Genomic DNA, 17,703 nt, shown 5'->3' on the forward strand with positions numbered 1-17,703 from the left:
CTGTACCTTCTTTTGATGGGGACATTCTTGAGCTCTCACATTTTATCATAGTCTGCCAAGGACTTTTTGATGAATACTGTAACGCAAATGTGCCAGAAAGAGAAACCAATGATTGGCTCCTATTCAATCATACATATAACAAACTTTCAGGGAAAGCTCGTACAGCTGCCCGAAGTAGTCGAAATCTTCCTGATCTTTTAACAGCACTAAAACAGCAATTTTGTGATGAAAGACCAATTGCCGTTCTAATAACAGAGGCAACAATGCTACGACCTTTCAGAAATGAATCATCTTACGACTTTATTGACAGACTCAAGTGTAAAAAGATTGTAATAATGGATAGGTATGGAATGGAAAAACTTTCAGAACCCACATTAACTTATCTCAAAAGTCAACTTGATTGCACCCTGATTACACATTTGATCCGTAATGTACCAGCTGACTTTGCTGCTCACCTCAGAGTTCATAAAATTCAATCAATTGAAGATGCCCAAAATAGCCTGTTGACTGACTTTGATGAATCAATTGATTTCAAACATTTACTTTATAACCCTCGTACCACTTCCATAACAACACTGCAACGTACCTTCAATCATAACAACACTGCAACGTACCTTCAATCATAACAACACTGCTAATCGCAACGCCCATTCTAGTGAAGGTCGCAATAACCCCAATACCCGTAATAATCGTCACAATGACCAACAAAGAAACGTTCACCCCGGTTTCACCAAACCCAACTCTCCAAATTTCGAGAATCCTCCCAAATTTCAAAAAAACGAACAATATGGTAACACCAAAAACAATTCATTTGCTAACAAACACTCTGACTTTAACACTGTTTCCATGCGCACAGTTTCAAACAGAATCTACCAGAACAATCATCACATTGAAGAAGAGCATGAAGAGAGCCTTTCAGTTGAAGATCAGCTTTCTGTTCTTACAGAACAAATGAACATGCTAACCGATATAATGTCCTCCCTTACCGATAATTCTTTAGAAAACCAGGCAAAGATTCGAAGAATTCAACTTCAATTGCACAAATTTTTCGAGTCTTCCTTATTTCATTGATTATAAAAATCGCAAACGGCTTGTAGATACAGGTGCGGAAAAGAACTACATTCACCCGCGGATTATTACTGAAAATGATGAATTAATAAAGAAAGATTTTGTCATATGTACGGCAACAGGAACACAGTTAGTTCACAATTTTATTAAATTTTACACTTTCAAAACATTTGGTACTCGACTCGTAGTACCTTTACATGTATTTCCATTTTCCACCGGATATGATATGCTATTAGGTTGTGAAACACTTCAACAACTCAAAGCCTCTGTTAAATTGTCAAAAATGGTACTCAAACTAAATAATGGTATCACAATTCCCCTGAAGCGTGATAAAACTAAGATTAATTTGAAAAAAGAATTGCATAAATATAGAGTTCCGGTAAAGAATAATCTCCAACATGGAGTTCTCAATAAAATTGAAAATGAAAATTTTGTAATTGAAGATTCCCTTGTAAAAGTTGATGACCAGGCAGCGTATTGTCTAATACATGCCAATCAGGACAAGACCGTTTATCTTGACATTGATGAAGTGCATCATATACTCAATCATGTACTCATATACTCATGTACTCAATCATGTACATCATATACTCAATTGCCTAATACAAAAAATATCTCGACCTCTAGTCTCGATATTCAAGAATTGTTCCATTCTTTTGACGAACATACATTAGATGAAATACATAATGAAATACCCTCTTTAATTCGTACATCTCATATGAATGAGGAAGAAAGAGAATTTATTGAAGAATTACTATCCGAATTTCAATATCTTGGATCACAGGTAACATGTACGCTAATGATAAAGAATTTTTCGCCCCACTTGGATGTAATGAGCTGGTTTTCGTGCGTCATATGGAGGCCGAAAATGATTGTTTTCTGACCAGGCCGGTAAAAGTTTTACGGCCCTAGGGCTGTAAAATAACCTTGAAGTCAGCTGATTCTGATTCTGATTCTGATTACAAAATGGTTTATGAAACGGAATCAGTTTATGCTTCTAGAATTGAATAAGTATTCTGCAATAAGATACTATCATTTTATTTGGATGAATAAAAACAGATAAGATATATATTATAAACTATTAAAATTCGATTTTCAGAGTAACTGAAAAGTTTCTGATAGAACTTCTAACCTAAACTTCCGAAGTCAACGACAACAAGCATTGTAGACGTTGACATTCAGATTGGCCAAATTTCAAGTGTGCTAAGACACAGCTGATCAGAAAACTTTTCATTATTTGTGTTTATTATTCAAGAATTAAAACATTTATAATAATATCATCTTATTGTTATTTGGAAGAATAAAAAGTATAAACTCAACCTCTTACATAATTGAACATAATCTTTGAGGTTATTTAGACAAGTCAGAATAAAAATACTTGGACAATTTCCTGATATACAGATTACCTCAGATTTGCTAGACTTATGACCTTCCTGTTTTGCTTTCGGAAGTGCCTAATAAACAATTATTCTCATATTTATATTGTTTATTTTTCTGTGTGGCGAAAAAAAACGTTCTCACCATGGGCAAAAATGTTTTTCCGGCTCTCAGTCTTTTCTAGTCCTCGGCCTACGGCCTCGGACTTGAAAACCGATTTCGAGCCGGAAAAGTCTCATTTTCGGCCCTAGGTGCGAAATATACTATTATAATTCAGTAATTCACAACATTGAAAATAATGAACAGTTCAGAAAAATCTTAAGACGCAACTTATCTATAACCATGACACAAAACGGTACAGCAAAATTCAATGAAAACTATTCAAAGCAACAACGCTATTTTACAAAAAATTTTGCTGAAAGCATCAAATGAAATAAATGTAGTTGAACGTCTTCAACAGTATTCTCTTTATTAGCAACAGTATTAGCAACTGTATCTTAACTTGAACTTCATGTCAATGATATTGTAGAAAGCTTAGACTTTTGCAGAAGGATATTTTACTCTCCAGCATCTTATCTCACTCAGAAATACACTCTATTATGTTAAATACCCCTGATAACTTGGCGTCACGAAACTCTTCTGTACTATGACAAATATCAAACTTACATTGTGCACTTAGTAACGATATGTTGACATATTTCATTTAGATACCTGTGGAAACCTTGTTATTAGATTCTTATTTTATTCTTTCTTATCCAATTACTCCAAACACCGATCCACGGGATCACAAGGAATATACAATGAAAATTACCAAGTCAATTTTGTCATACTAAAAAGGTGAATTGTGTGTTTTAGATTATTGTACTCTAGTTTCTAGCACTAGATACTGTAATACGCTTGATATATTCAATGATACATGTATTTCAAATTTGTTTAGCAATAATGACTTGGAAAATTACGAGTTAATCTCCTTGAAGGCAACTTATGGTTTCATAAAATACATTGATAAGATTGGCAGCTACTTAGTTTATAAGGAAAATAATGTAAGATTGTGTGTTAATGGTAGTGAACTATTGATTAATTTGCATAGTACCGGTACATTACATGTTTACATGTTTTATCGAGTGAAAAAATGTGTGATTTTAATACTCCAACAGTAGGCCTACCGGTATACAAGGACACTTGGTCACTTGTCATTTCAAAATCTCCAACTCACTTGAAAAAGCTCCATGTTCAATTTGATACAGTTCATTTAGCCAACTTAGAAAATAAGAGCTTAGAAATACAACTTGACCCAATTGCAGTTGATAATTCCCATCAAGTTTATGTTTTTGTAGGAATCGGTCTAACTATAACGATTGCAATACTCTTGTTGATAAGTTATTTGAGAGAAACAAGAAAAAAACGCAATGATGTAATTGAACTTACACAATACACTCCACTTAAGGTTTTACCTAGCAAATTAGTCATACCCGTTACAGGACTTTGAACTTTACAGACCTTTCCGGGACATAAAGGACTTGGGGAGGGAGGAGTTAGATAAAGATATCAATGACATCATAATATAATATATTAGTCATATTTGCATATTCTAAACTGTAGTTACATAAAGATGTTAATGACATCATAACAGATAACATATGAGTCATATTTGCAGATTCCAAACTTTGATCAATGTAATCACTTGTTATTGTAAACTTAAAAGATAATATGTTTTTACTAATGATAATGAATAATAGTATGTGATTCTTATTTTCTTATTCTAAACTTTGGCCAATTGTAATCACTTGTTACTGTAAACTAGAACTTTCTCCTGATTATGAAGCAATAAATATGTACTTTTAATTAAGGAATAGTTAGTCAGATATAGGAATAGTTAGTCAGATGTTGTAAGTGTAACATTGTTGTGCAGGCGATGCCTGAATAAAGTCTTTTTAAAAACACATCGTTTCCTTCTAAACCCATAACTGTAGGCTTGTTTTCATTGTTATATTCTGTTTTTATGTTTGTTGTAGTGATAGTGAAGACTGGGGGAGAGCAGTTAGTAAACCCAGCTGTTACATCAGCTTCACTATCCCTATCATTATCATTGTTGATTTTACAGAAATAAACAGTTCAGTATTAGAACCAATAGGAACCACATTACTTAACTTATTTGAAAGGAAAGGAGCGCTTATGAAATGTTATGTTTCTCAATTCAGTCTCTAAGTGATTCTTAAAATATTAGTCTCTTATGGCTGCGTGCAAACAAAGTGCAACTGAGGAACCAATACAGCAGAGCCTGGAGAAATTAGACGCATTTATAATTACATTACATTCAATACTGTATGTTTTAAAAGATCACTTTCAAATTTGCTCTGCTTTACTATCATTCGGTTACTTTCTGTAGGTACCCATTCTTACAGATGTTTTTCAAATCAAGCAATTTTTTCAATATTTCTCCAAATTTTGGTAACTAAACAGGTGTTAAAATCTTTTTTCGCTCGCTCATACTCTCTGTCACGTTTTCAACAGATTATGAAAAACTCTTTTTCGATGAGCTGCTACTCAAAGGAAGAATAAATCCTATTTTCAAAAACCTTTCACAGAGAGTTTTCACAGAGTTGGGACCAGCATCACGAACCTACTATACTCCAAATTTCATTAAGATCGATAGAGCCGTTTTCGAGATCCGTCCGACATACAAACATACATCTCCAGAAACATTCATACAAACAGAAATTGCCTGCTTAATAGAAATGTATGATACCGAATGCATATAAATGACGAAGTCAATATTTAAATCTAATTTCAATGTAATCCAAAAGTAAATCATGTTCAAGTCTTGACCTACTAGAATCTGCAAAAACGGATTGAAAAGGCTAATAAAAATGTGGACACGAAACTCTCTAAACCAGCACTTTCAATATCTCAGCTTAGCCTTTGTATCAAGTTTAAAAATTTCTTATTCATTCATTCATTTTTTCGAGCTCAAAATTTAAGTGATTTTATTCTATATTTTGTGAATATTTGAAGTTTGGTTTTTGTTTTAACGGAAGTTTCATTATCAATTTATCTAAATTTGAAATTCTTTGTTTTATTCTGATTCATAGTTTCAGATTGAAGATTTGGTGTTGAAATTGAAGTGAACATAACCTACATAATATTTGGACGATTTGTGACAAAATCAGGAAATTGAAGAAGTTTTGGGCAATAGCCTGTTTTTTCTTTTCCGACTATTGTATTGTTCGCTCTATCTAATAAATAAATAAATTCATAACAATTACTTAAATACGTATTGAGAACGCGAACAATTCTTCCCCATCGTTATTCTATCTTGAAAGAACAAAAAATCTTAAAAGTTACCTGTACGTTTAAGGCTGTTCGGTAAACTTTTTTCATTTGAATTGGATAATCTTTCCAATATAATTGTTAAGATCATTATACGAGTGAGAATAAGTGGCAACTGGAATTTTTAAGTGGTCTAATAAGCGAGTTATGGGTTTTTGAAGTGCTAACTCCGTTTCGAATTTTCCATTGGAGTTTTCTTAATACATTCAGTATATCATTGGCTTTGTTCTAATATGCGTTTTTTCGCGATAAATGCCAAAATAAGTTATCGAATTTACAAAAAATGTTACTTTTTTTAAATAAGGCAATTTCTGTCGGTATGAATGTTTCTGGATATGTATGTAACTTTTTTATCTATAAACGATATGGGGAATAAAATAATTTAGTTTGGAAAGATACATTTTTTAATTTTTAATAGAAGTTCTGTTAATATAGTCGAACCGTTTATGATCTGGAAAGAAAACGGAGGTAGCACTTCAGCAACTCGTAACTCGCTTATTAGACCACTTAAAAACACTTAAAAATTTCAGTTACCACTTTTTCTCACTCTTATAATGATCTTAACAATTATATTTAAAAAGTTTACCCAATTCAAAAAAAGTGTACCAAACAACAGTCTTAAAGAAGTTCCGTTTATTTCTATTTTGACTCTATATATAAAATGGGAAATATTCATAATTCCTACTGGGGTATGTGTTTCATTCTCCATTTAAAACCTAGCATTAAATTTGTAGAGATCTAGAAAACATCACAATTCAATGAAGAGAAGGTAAGTGATAGTGGTAGAAGTATCAAGAAACCAAGGATAATAAGTTGGTCTGTAGTCGCTCCATCAATCAACGGTTCGCTGTGACACTTATTATAAACGTACCTATAGGTAATAGGTTCGATTAAAGTCATAATTATCTATTTGATCAATGTTGGAATAGACCACAATGTTGGAATACTGCTTGATTCATTAATATACTAACCGTTCTGTCGTTACGCTTGTCATGGCCTGCCTCATTCATTTATTAAATGACTCGGCTGCTTCATATATATGTTGTGCAGTACGGTACTGAGCATAAAATTGATATATTTTATTAAGTTTCAATTTTCATTGTAATCGAATAAATAATAATCGCGATAGACTCGGCTAGGTCGCCTCACCCTTCGTTAGTAAATAATATTATACTTTCCTGTGAAGTACTGCTGAAATAAATACAAATATTAAATAGCAGAAATCTTCATGTTCTAACATAGAATCCTCGAAAGTGCGACTTGAATATACGTTTAAATGCTGCCAGATACTCAAAGGGCCAAGTCACATGAGGCGTTTTTCAGACGAGTCAGCAGGGCAGGAAGCTCTCCGATTGGCTGATTGGGGGTTGATGTTCGGGAAGCAGCTGATAATCAACTAATCAGAGAGCTTTCTACCCTGCCGACTCGTTTGGAAAGCACCTCATGTGGCTTGGCCCTAAGAATTTATAGGAATAATGCGTATTCTAATATCCCCCCCTTAATGAACGTTGAGGATTAATCTCATCTATATCACTACAGTTTTAGTTTTCTATGTATCTTTTCATTCATTAAATTTGTAATGCATTATTAATTTATTTGCTTGACTGAAGTTTAAAATTATCATTTTATTTCGTTTTGCATTGTACAATGTTCATGATTAAGGAATATTATTATTTTATTTAACCAATTACATCGTGGATTAAGTGGAAGAGGGGGCTCTTATTGCCTCAACTTCACCCACATCACTTTTAATGTTTGTAAAGTGCAAATAAAAGGTATTTATCTATCTATCTACCTATCTACAGTAGGCCTATTATGCCATTAAATTTTAACTCTTATCAAGATTTATCTTCCAATATTCACTTTCCTAAATAATTCCTAATAAAAACAAAATAATCCTTAACTACACTACAAAAAATTTTCCCTTATTTCTTATATTGGTTTTAGAAGCTCAATAAAGGTGAACTCCCAAATATCAGTAAGTGTACCCGGTAAGTGTATCAGTATTCCTATGAGTTTGAATGGGACTATTCCAACTAAGCTCAGCCGAGCGATTATGAATAATGAATAGTCCCTTTAGAATTCATGGGAATAATATTTTCACTGTACCGGGCACGTACACTGATACTGATATGTGATATAGTATCCGCCTAATAATTTCAAGATGTTGCAGCGAAACACTGTTCAATACTCACTCTTGTCATGTGGCTCACAATCTTCTCGTGTATAAATTATAAAAGCATAATGTAATTTGTATGTTGTTACCAGGAACATGGAGTATGAGCACCCAGTGTTAGAGCTCTAGTGTTAGTTGTCCACTAACACTAACGATGATTCACTAACTAGTGACATGAGCGAAAGAGACATTTTTCAGACCACACAGACATGCAGTGATTCTCACAGCAACATTGTTGAAATGCGCCATTGCAAGTGATACGTGGTCTTGATGTCTGTGAGGTGTCAGTGTCAGTGTCTAGTCGTCGTTGAGTGTCCAAGTGCTTTACACTTCTTGACAATAGCTCATCATTTGCGATTGTAAGAATTGAACAGCCAATGTTGTGTACACTGTTTGCATACTAAAAAAGCTTCAGCCGCGGCAGCTCACTGCCGTTTTATCTGAATAATCTTGTAGTAAAATTGTGAACAAGTATAAACATCGAGACATAGCGATAACATTGTTAGGAAAGTAATAGTTTGCAGGACAGATAAAAAAGTAGCCATGCCAAGATTTACGTGCATCTTTCGGTTTAACGACTTCTTTCGATGCAGTTGGAGTAATTGATGAGCTTGAATTTTCACAACACTACTCCCTCGCTCATTCTATCTCTCAATGTTCGGCCATTTTGAACATGCTAAGCTTACGCACTGACCACTTCAGTAGGTCTACATAGCATACATTCACATTTATTATTATAGTCTCTATTTTCAATGTGGTATCCCACATAGAACTTGCGTTTTTTGGCTGATGATGAGTCTACTTTGAAGCAGATGTCGCCAGTTCCTAGCATAGACACATAGTCATTTTCAAAGTGGGCAATTGGTGTGAAGGTTTGTTAATTTCATTGTAAAAATGATTATTCCCAGGGATGCCCCATTCTTCCCAACATTGTTCACCCCTCTACCCTAAGCAAATGACTTCTTTCCTGTTCACAGCATGAACGGTTCGCCACTTTCCCAAACTTAGTTTGCCATGCTTTTACTTGGGTACAAAGTTTCCTACACATAAATTCATAATATACCTATTACACTTCATACATGGAAGAGAGATCAGATCGAGTTGAACATATTTTTCATTAAAACTCCTTGCATACTTACTGTATAAAGTAATATCACTTTTAATCAAATCAAAATCATCAATCAAATCAAATCAAATCAAATCTATATACTATAGTGGCATCCACGTCATATAATGATAGTTAAACTGTTGAAAGTATAACTCCGCGCCATTAGAACAGTTATTCTATATTGTTTCCAAAGTCTTTAAAATGGTTCCTGAAGTCGTTCCTTTGTTTGACCTTTTTGAACTTTGTAGGAGCGTTCAAACTGTTTGATATTTGGCTTTGAAATCGACGAATGCACTTTTTCAACTTTGAGCGGTCATAACAAGTTCAAAAGCATCAAAGAATGGGAAAAATATATAAATCTTATTGGAAATCTCTTCCTCTTACCAACCATATTATTGGAATTGAATTTTGACTGATAGTTTTCTAGTTATCGACGTTTTTCAAAAACATCAGAAAACCTATATATCTCGAAAACTTGGGTCGATATAACAAAATTTTACTGGTCATTTTTTGTTGCAAATTTGATGTAGAATCTACAGTCTTCGGCGGCTGTTACACCTTTCGTAGGACACTCTGTATATAACTATAAACAATAGGCAAAGCTAATAACAATTGCGAATGATGTTTATGATGAATAATAAATAAAAGTGAATTCAATTGATAATTATTCAGAGAATAATAACAAATAAATAAAATATTATGTTATGAGCAATCATTTTTAAATTATGTTATTTTCACAGTCTACCAGCCTATTAGACAATGGAATTGATCAGTGTGCATAATCATATATTTGTGTGGTTCATTTGATATTGACCTGTATATCAAGTTTGGCATGTAGATAGCTGTGGATATGCTTGGCATAGCCATATGATCACTCTATACGCCCGATAATGGACTAAACTGAAATAGGGTTCAAACTAAGTTTTTTCACAGAAAAAAACATCAGATTGAAGATGAAAATAATTTGGAATAAAATTAGGTTTAAACTGATTGAATAAATCTAGTTTATATGTTGAATAACATGAGTTACTGAGCTCAATGTTTTAAATCTATAAATCTCTGCCGCCATCTTGTTTTTTAATTATGCAAAATATATTTGCGATCTCCATCATATGCATTTTATTCTACATGTGATTACAAAGAGATTGATGCCATTTTCGAGTCGGTATCTCTAACGAGTCATAAGATACACGATTTTCTAATTGTTAGGTTCGGCTTAGCCTATGGTGGAAAAGCGTGTTTTTTCTATTGCGCTGCACTTTTCTATCCTTTTCTGATGACAATCCAGCCGTCGAAAATTGACATAAAGCACAGAAAAAAGAAAGAATAATTTGTTTTTTCCTCGGTGCCAACAGCCCCTTCAACTAGATGTCATTTCAAAGCTTTTGGAATAGTCTACAACACTGTGCCAATAAACTAATATTTGTTCACAATGAAGAGATTTTCAGGATGAATAGTAAAATCGAGTCCCCCCCCCAAAAAAAACAGATTTACAGTTTTGAAGTAATATTAATAATGAAACAAGTGGTTTAAATTATATATATGTATATTTTGAATACTATGGTATGAATAATTTGAAATCACCAGATGGCTGAATTGATCTGATATCCTCAATATTGAAAGAATCACGGGCGACTTCTTGAAAATCAACATTATTTTGTTGCCATTTTGTTTTATTAATGATGAGAAATATATTTGGTATAGACATCATGTATATTCTACACATGATTAGGAAGAGATTGATACCATTACTAAGTCTGTACCTTCGAGGAGTCATGAGATTCACGGTATTCTAATTGTTAGATTTGGAATTGTTAGGTATGGTGGAATAACGTGTTTTCTGCTGCACACTGTACTTTTCTCTCTTTTTCCAATGACACTCCGGCCGTGGGAAATGTACTTACAGCCTTCAACTAGATGTCACTTTTAAAGCTTGGGAGAAATCCTACAATTCTGTCTTAATAAATTAGTGTGTGTGAACTGCAAATACCTTTACTGGGTGGAAAGTGAAATTTTGTCCCCGAAAGAATTATGTTTCAAGCTTTTATATTGAAGTTCTTTCAGTCATGAAAGAAGAACGAAAATGGGACGAATCTCTCGAATTTTATAGTTTGGGTAATTTAAATACTTTGGTGGTAGAATCAGTCCGATATCTCTCATTATAATTGAATAGCAATCGATATAAAAAAGTTATGTCAATTGTGGCTGCCATCTTGATTTTTTTAAGATGAAGAATATTTTCGTTGATTCCATCATAATATTCTCATTCGGCCTGTTATAACGGATAGGTTGAGACGATTTGCAAATCATTATGATGAAAAAAATAGATTTTATAGTTCTAGCCGCTTGTTACCTCATGCGTATAGAGAAAACGCACCAGAAAATATGCAAGGGCGCTGGAAAACACATTAAATTTATTGACGTACAATGCGTGAAGACATACAATTTTGAGCCTGAGTAAATTTCATAGATTTAACATTTCTCTATATCTCTTTCACAAAAAAGTTTTATTGAAGAGAAATTTGAGAAAATAAGAAAAACAATTCTTGTAGGGTTTGGGAGGGTATAACTAATGAAATTATATCTTCTAGAGGAAAACTTCATGTGATGAGAATTGTAGAGGAATGTTTTCCAAATATTTTCAAAGCTTTCAACAGTCTAACAAAGTGCAGTGAATGCAAACTGCCAAAAACTGTATTGACGGATGGCTAATGAGCTAACTTGAAGTTACTGAAACGCGCAACAGTGCAGAAAATTCACACCAGTAATCAACTCGTTATTTATCACTGTGGGGGTCTCAAAACACTCCGCGTTAGTATTTAAGAGTTTACAAGAATGGTCTTCTATAGAAGGCAGAGGCAAAGCAGAGAATCGGCAACGTTGTTTACCAATATTTCTCCACTCCCATTCATTATAAACATGGACCTCACTATAATAGCTCTGTCATTTTTTTCAAGTTACAAAATACTAACAGTTCCATGACTGTACATTCATCAAGTGGCGGTTTATCTCCATTGATTACAGAGTACATTAATTAGAGCTGACATTCTCCAACAAAACACAAAGCACAGAAAACGGAAATTCACATTTAGAACGGAGCATCATGAGACAAATTTGCACGAATTAGGCTTCACCCCTGAAAACCCAGAATTTGGGACTCTTCCAAAAGAAAGCATACTCTACAAAATTAAAGACAATAAATTAAGTGGTCGCGCAGAATTCGACGATTTCAGTTTTGGAGCTAATGATTTTCAAAAAGGGTATTTTTCAAGGTTGTTTTTTAAAATTCAGGAAACTCACCACTTCCAATCTTTTACAACTTATATAACTTATTGGAGTATCATAAAAAAACACTTATCATGCTTTAAATATTGAATTTGGCATTTTTTTTGTATGGAGTATGATCAGGAATGAATTTTTCATTCTTTGATCGAATTTTAATAATGATACATGATTTTGAACGAGCTAAGAAGAATGAGTTGTAGTACGAGAATATCCGATATTGTGTCAAAAGTTAGGAATGCACAAAATTTTGATCCTTAAGGTGAGCGCCTCCTCACTAGGAAATACTGAAATTAAGTATCTAACAGGTTATTCTGATAAAACATAACCCTTGTATAACAATATGAGCAAAAATATTGATTTGATTGGTCAGGATGGCCTTGAAAAGATATTACAATGGAAAATTTGTATTTTGTGCTGTAGGACAAATGATCATTTGACTGGAATATAATAAAGAATGGGTTGTCGGTTTGCGCACGTAAATGAAATGAATAAATTTTCAACAGCTCATATACAATGCTATTATGATGGCATGACTCAACTTGTATTAGCTAACGTTTGCCTGGTGCTAAGTGATGTTTGTGGAAGGGGTGTTGAAGGGTGGGTAGAGGGTTGAAGGGGGGGGGGAAGAAAGCCGATTGGTTGTTGCAGGATGAAGGAAGATTGCCGCTGATAATTGCTGTTATTTGGGTCGCGTAACACAGGTAGCCGATTGGTAAATTACAGTCATTTCACGGTTGGGTTTACGATCTTCTCTCAGTGAACTGGGCCAACACCTCAATCATAGTTAATGGCGTCCAAATTATGCTTTTCGCTTGTCGAGGTGTGACTGACCGTCCAACATTGGAGTTGGAGATACCCAACGATATCATTACTATCCTTTACCGAGAACTCAAACTCATACTTCTCCAAACTTCTCCAATCCATTTAGATATAACACAATATTAGTCTATAAATTAGAATCATTAAATTACAGTCCTTCTTCACATCCTTGACTTATTATTATTTCTCAGTCCTGTGTGCAAATCATTACTATACCCACTTCCGAAAACACACATGCATGTGTCCAAATGATTCCATTGCAATCAGATATAACACACTATTATAGAACACATTTTAGGTTACATATTTTTGTACCTTATTGCATGACATGATCGATCTCATAATAGTCATTATCAAATGCAACGCAAAAAAATAAACATAGTTGAAAGAGCATCAGTGGTATTCCTATATAACAGATTGTTTATTCAGAATATTACAATCATTATCTTCACCAATCTGAATTTCTTCTTCACATCATTAAACGTTTATTATTCACTTCTTTGTAAATTCAGGACATTGAATGTTGATCTAAATATGTATTTATGTATTATATGTACCTGTTCCATGTTGATCTATTTTGTTTATATAAACTAGAATCCAACCCAGCTTTTTCACCAATTTCATTATTTATAATAATAAATTTGATTCTATATTTTTCAAGTCTGGTCAATTACATAGATGTATTTGAACATTAAGTATTTGGAGTTTATCTTTATATACATCACCTGAAGTTGCAGAAATATAGATTTCTCATTATGGAAAATTGATGTTTCTTTTCTATATACGGAGAAAACAAGGATTTCGCTTGAAAATATAAGACAGTGTCACTCAGAATTATAGTAAATATTTCAGTCAACAGATTTAGATTAGACACATTTGAATTTCATATTTTATGGTATTAAGAAGATTCTAGAATATTATAAGATGTTGCAATTATACACTAGCCAGTGAATTCATAATAATAAGCTAGATCGATCGAACATTTTGGTACAGAAATACTCATTAATGAAATTTCTAGTTCTACGTTCTATTGTATTTTAAAGTTTGGATGAATACATCAATCATCCAATGCATTAATGCATGTGATTGGGAGTTGAGTAGGCATTCTTATTTGGCTTTGCCATGGGTAAAAAAAGTTGGAGGTCTTGTTCGAGGCCCGTACCTATCAAAGACTAGCTTTAATCAGTTAATATTGAAATATTGCCTTGCTCAGAAATATGTGTAGTCGACCGCAGATAAATTTCTATCATTAAAGTTTGATGCTTGATGAATGTTCCAACTCTCTTTGTAAGGATACCGCTGTATCACTCCTTCCTTCAACCAAGTATGCTTGTTTGTAACACTCCTGCCCAACTTCAACCAGCTATAGTTTATTTCAACACTTCTATTGTTTAGTTATTTTATTCATAATTGCCCATGACTGTAACCAAATCAGTCATTTTTTGGCATTGCTAATGATAATTTCTAGCAACAGGGACAAGTGAGTGTTTTACTCGGCGAATCTCATTCATTCATAAAACTCTTTATGCTATAAGTCAATTTATAATCAAAGGAACTGTGATACAGATATATATGTCTTGAGGTGTCTCAAGATTCACCTTACAACACGATATGGATACGATTTCTTTAGAATATGACTATATGAGCAGAGTTGAAATTATATAGGGGGACTCCCAGTAGAACTGTGAACTGTAGAATTTGTTGTAGAAAATATAAGTAATGGTTAAAAATCGTGTCATTTGAAAAAAGATGAACACATAATATTGAGGTCTTAATCGTTTAAATTGTGTTGCACTATGAAGCTTGTATTTATTTAACTGCAGAATGCATGCAGTAGAATGTGACAAAACAATGAATTTTAGCATAGACAAAATAGAAACTACAAATAGACCACGGTAGTCCTTCGACTATTATATCCTCTTCGATTCTACATAGTCTTCATACAAATGAAATGCATGAAATCGTTGTGGAGAATGTATTCAGGAATCTCGGAATATGCATTGCATTGTGTGTCTGAAAGATTCTGTTTTGTTGGATGTAGCTTAGATGCATCCTGATAAGATAAAACATTAAAGACTAATAACTAATGTCAATCATGAACTAGTGGTTTTAGTTATTCGAAAAATGCAAAATATCATAATGTGACCGTTGAAGAATGAAACATTGATAAGTATGCTTGAAGACCTGTTACGAATAGAGTTAATTCAAAAATGTTAACTCTGTAATGAATTTCTTTAATAAATCTTTCAATGATGAAACTTACAGTTTATTCTTTTGAACGAAGCAAATAGCTGAAGAGTTATCTGTCCATAGATCTCAGTTCATATTATCCTACAAGAACAAAGGAATAAGTTTACAAAATATTATTTTTCAGCTGCTTTACATTGTTTTGGGAGAGCAGATGAAATGCTAAAAATAAATTTCTTCTTATTTCGAACAATTTGAAACATCATGACAGTGATATTCCATCATTATTGGATAGGTCGCAATCGCATTATTAATGCAATAAAGGTAACAGGCAATACTTAGCTAATGAAAAAGACACGATTTGACACATGACTGTCGAACACAAGTACACAATAAATCTATCAACGAGAATAATCGGCAGGATTTTCTTCATCCCTTCCAGAACAGCTAATAAATAATTTAAGTATATTGCTACTTAGCTGAGATGTGCCAAGCAAAGGTGAAGTCATTGTATATTAGCAAGACCGCTTCTTGTTTTGTGGAAACGTAGTTTTTTGTTGTCAAGAGAAGTCGAAGAGAGAAGAGTCAGTTGTTGTTTTGTTTGGAAGAATGGAGAGATGGAGAGACGATTAGAATAGTGGATGATGCTGAATTGGTGACTCGACTCCGAACAACACATTCATTACCGGTAGAGGCTAGGGCTCACAGCTGATTGAGTGCTTTATTTATGTGGATTACGATAAATATATACTTTCTTATACACTTAAATACAATAGTTCACAATACAGCAAAGTTTAAGATGAAAATACACAATTTAACCAAATAATTATTGAACAGAAAAGACAATAATGATATGAAAAAAGCAATTTAGAAATAAGATAATATTCTTTTGCATCTACATAAATTGGCGGAGCTTTGAACATTGATATGTCCATTCCATGTGTTCCATGTTTTCTTTGGAAACAATACTCAGAATAACCTTCCCAGTAACTCTCTACCAAAATAGCTAACGCTGAGGCTCACAGCTGAAGCTGAGGAACTTGGACAGCGACAGCAGAAATCTGCAAGATCAATTAATAAAAATGCTCGTAATAAGAATTTAATCGTTTTTGTCTTTCATTTGAGTAGAGTTTTGCATCCGGTAACATTTCGAGTTAGCTTCTTTTCTTGGACGAAAAAAAGCCGAAAACCTCATCGAGACAGCAAATCAGCATTCCGTTGGCATTCCGATCGCTTGTAAGACAACAAAGGAATTTTAAATACTCTAAAGAAGCAGCGCATCCCAAAAAAAGCGGCGACGAACAATGATGGCCGCCATGGAATGTCCTAATGATTGTTTAAGTTTTTAATTGCAAACGTTGTCGGCGATATTTATGAATTCCTGCTTTCTGTGAAACTGAGATTGATTAAAAGAGCGAACCTTTGACCTACGCTTGAGTGACAATATCACAGAAAACTAAGGCCGAGTTTCCAATCTGAATTATGTTCATTCAAATTCGCTCTGTTGAAAATATGAACAGGATTTACATACTGTAGATACATTACAATTTTGAAAAGGGAAAATGAGCGTAAATAGAACTGAGTATGCATAGCCCAGTTGGCTACTGTCAGTTCAGTTGACTTTAATAATACCATAGAGAAAAGATAGCATAAAAATATATGCCATAGTACAGTATATGGCGTTTATGTTTCAAATTTCATCGATTGATCAACGCGATAGTCAACTTAGCTTTCCTCTTTCGTTAAGCTATGTGATGATGGTAGTCTTATACACTTTCACCTGTCCAAGACAATAATAATGAACAATAGTCAACAATAATCGGCTTGACATAACAGAGGAATTTGGAACACAAATCATATGCTCCACCATAGCGTATCTTCTTATGCTATAATGATAACACTCTCATAATAATGAATAATCCGTATAATAATCACAATAATCCGTGGACTTATGAATCATTAAGTGTAGACTTTTCTAAGAAGTAAAATTTAACCGTCGACTTTCCGACGAATTTGCATCTGTTACTGTAATGTAACAACTGTTACTGATTTCAAATACTTTAAAATGAAGTTTATTTTTCAATCCACGTGACTCCATGCCAGGTAGATGCTGGAACAGTGGTTTGTGCTTGAAGTGTTTTTCTTTTTTTTGAGATGATCGAATCTCACCTTTTTATTAAGGATATTCAACTTCTATTAGCATTATCAACCTAATTCTTAGAAAGCAAGGTGTTTTATTTTCCGCACATTTTTTAATCAATCCATTAATTGAAGATTTTTTGTTGATCTTAATAATTATTATGGTAACCGTTTTCATTTTCAGCTGAATTCGAGTTCCATCCAATTCTGTTTT

Source organism: Nilaparvata lugens, chromosome X (genome assembly GCF_014356525.2).
Source record: "Nilaparvata lugens isolate BPH chromosome X, ASM1435652v1, whole genome shotgun sequence".
NCBI classification, from domain to species: Eukaryota; Metazoa; Arthropoda; class Insecta; order Hemiptera; family Delphacidae; genus Nilaparvata; species Nilaparvata lugens.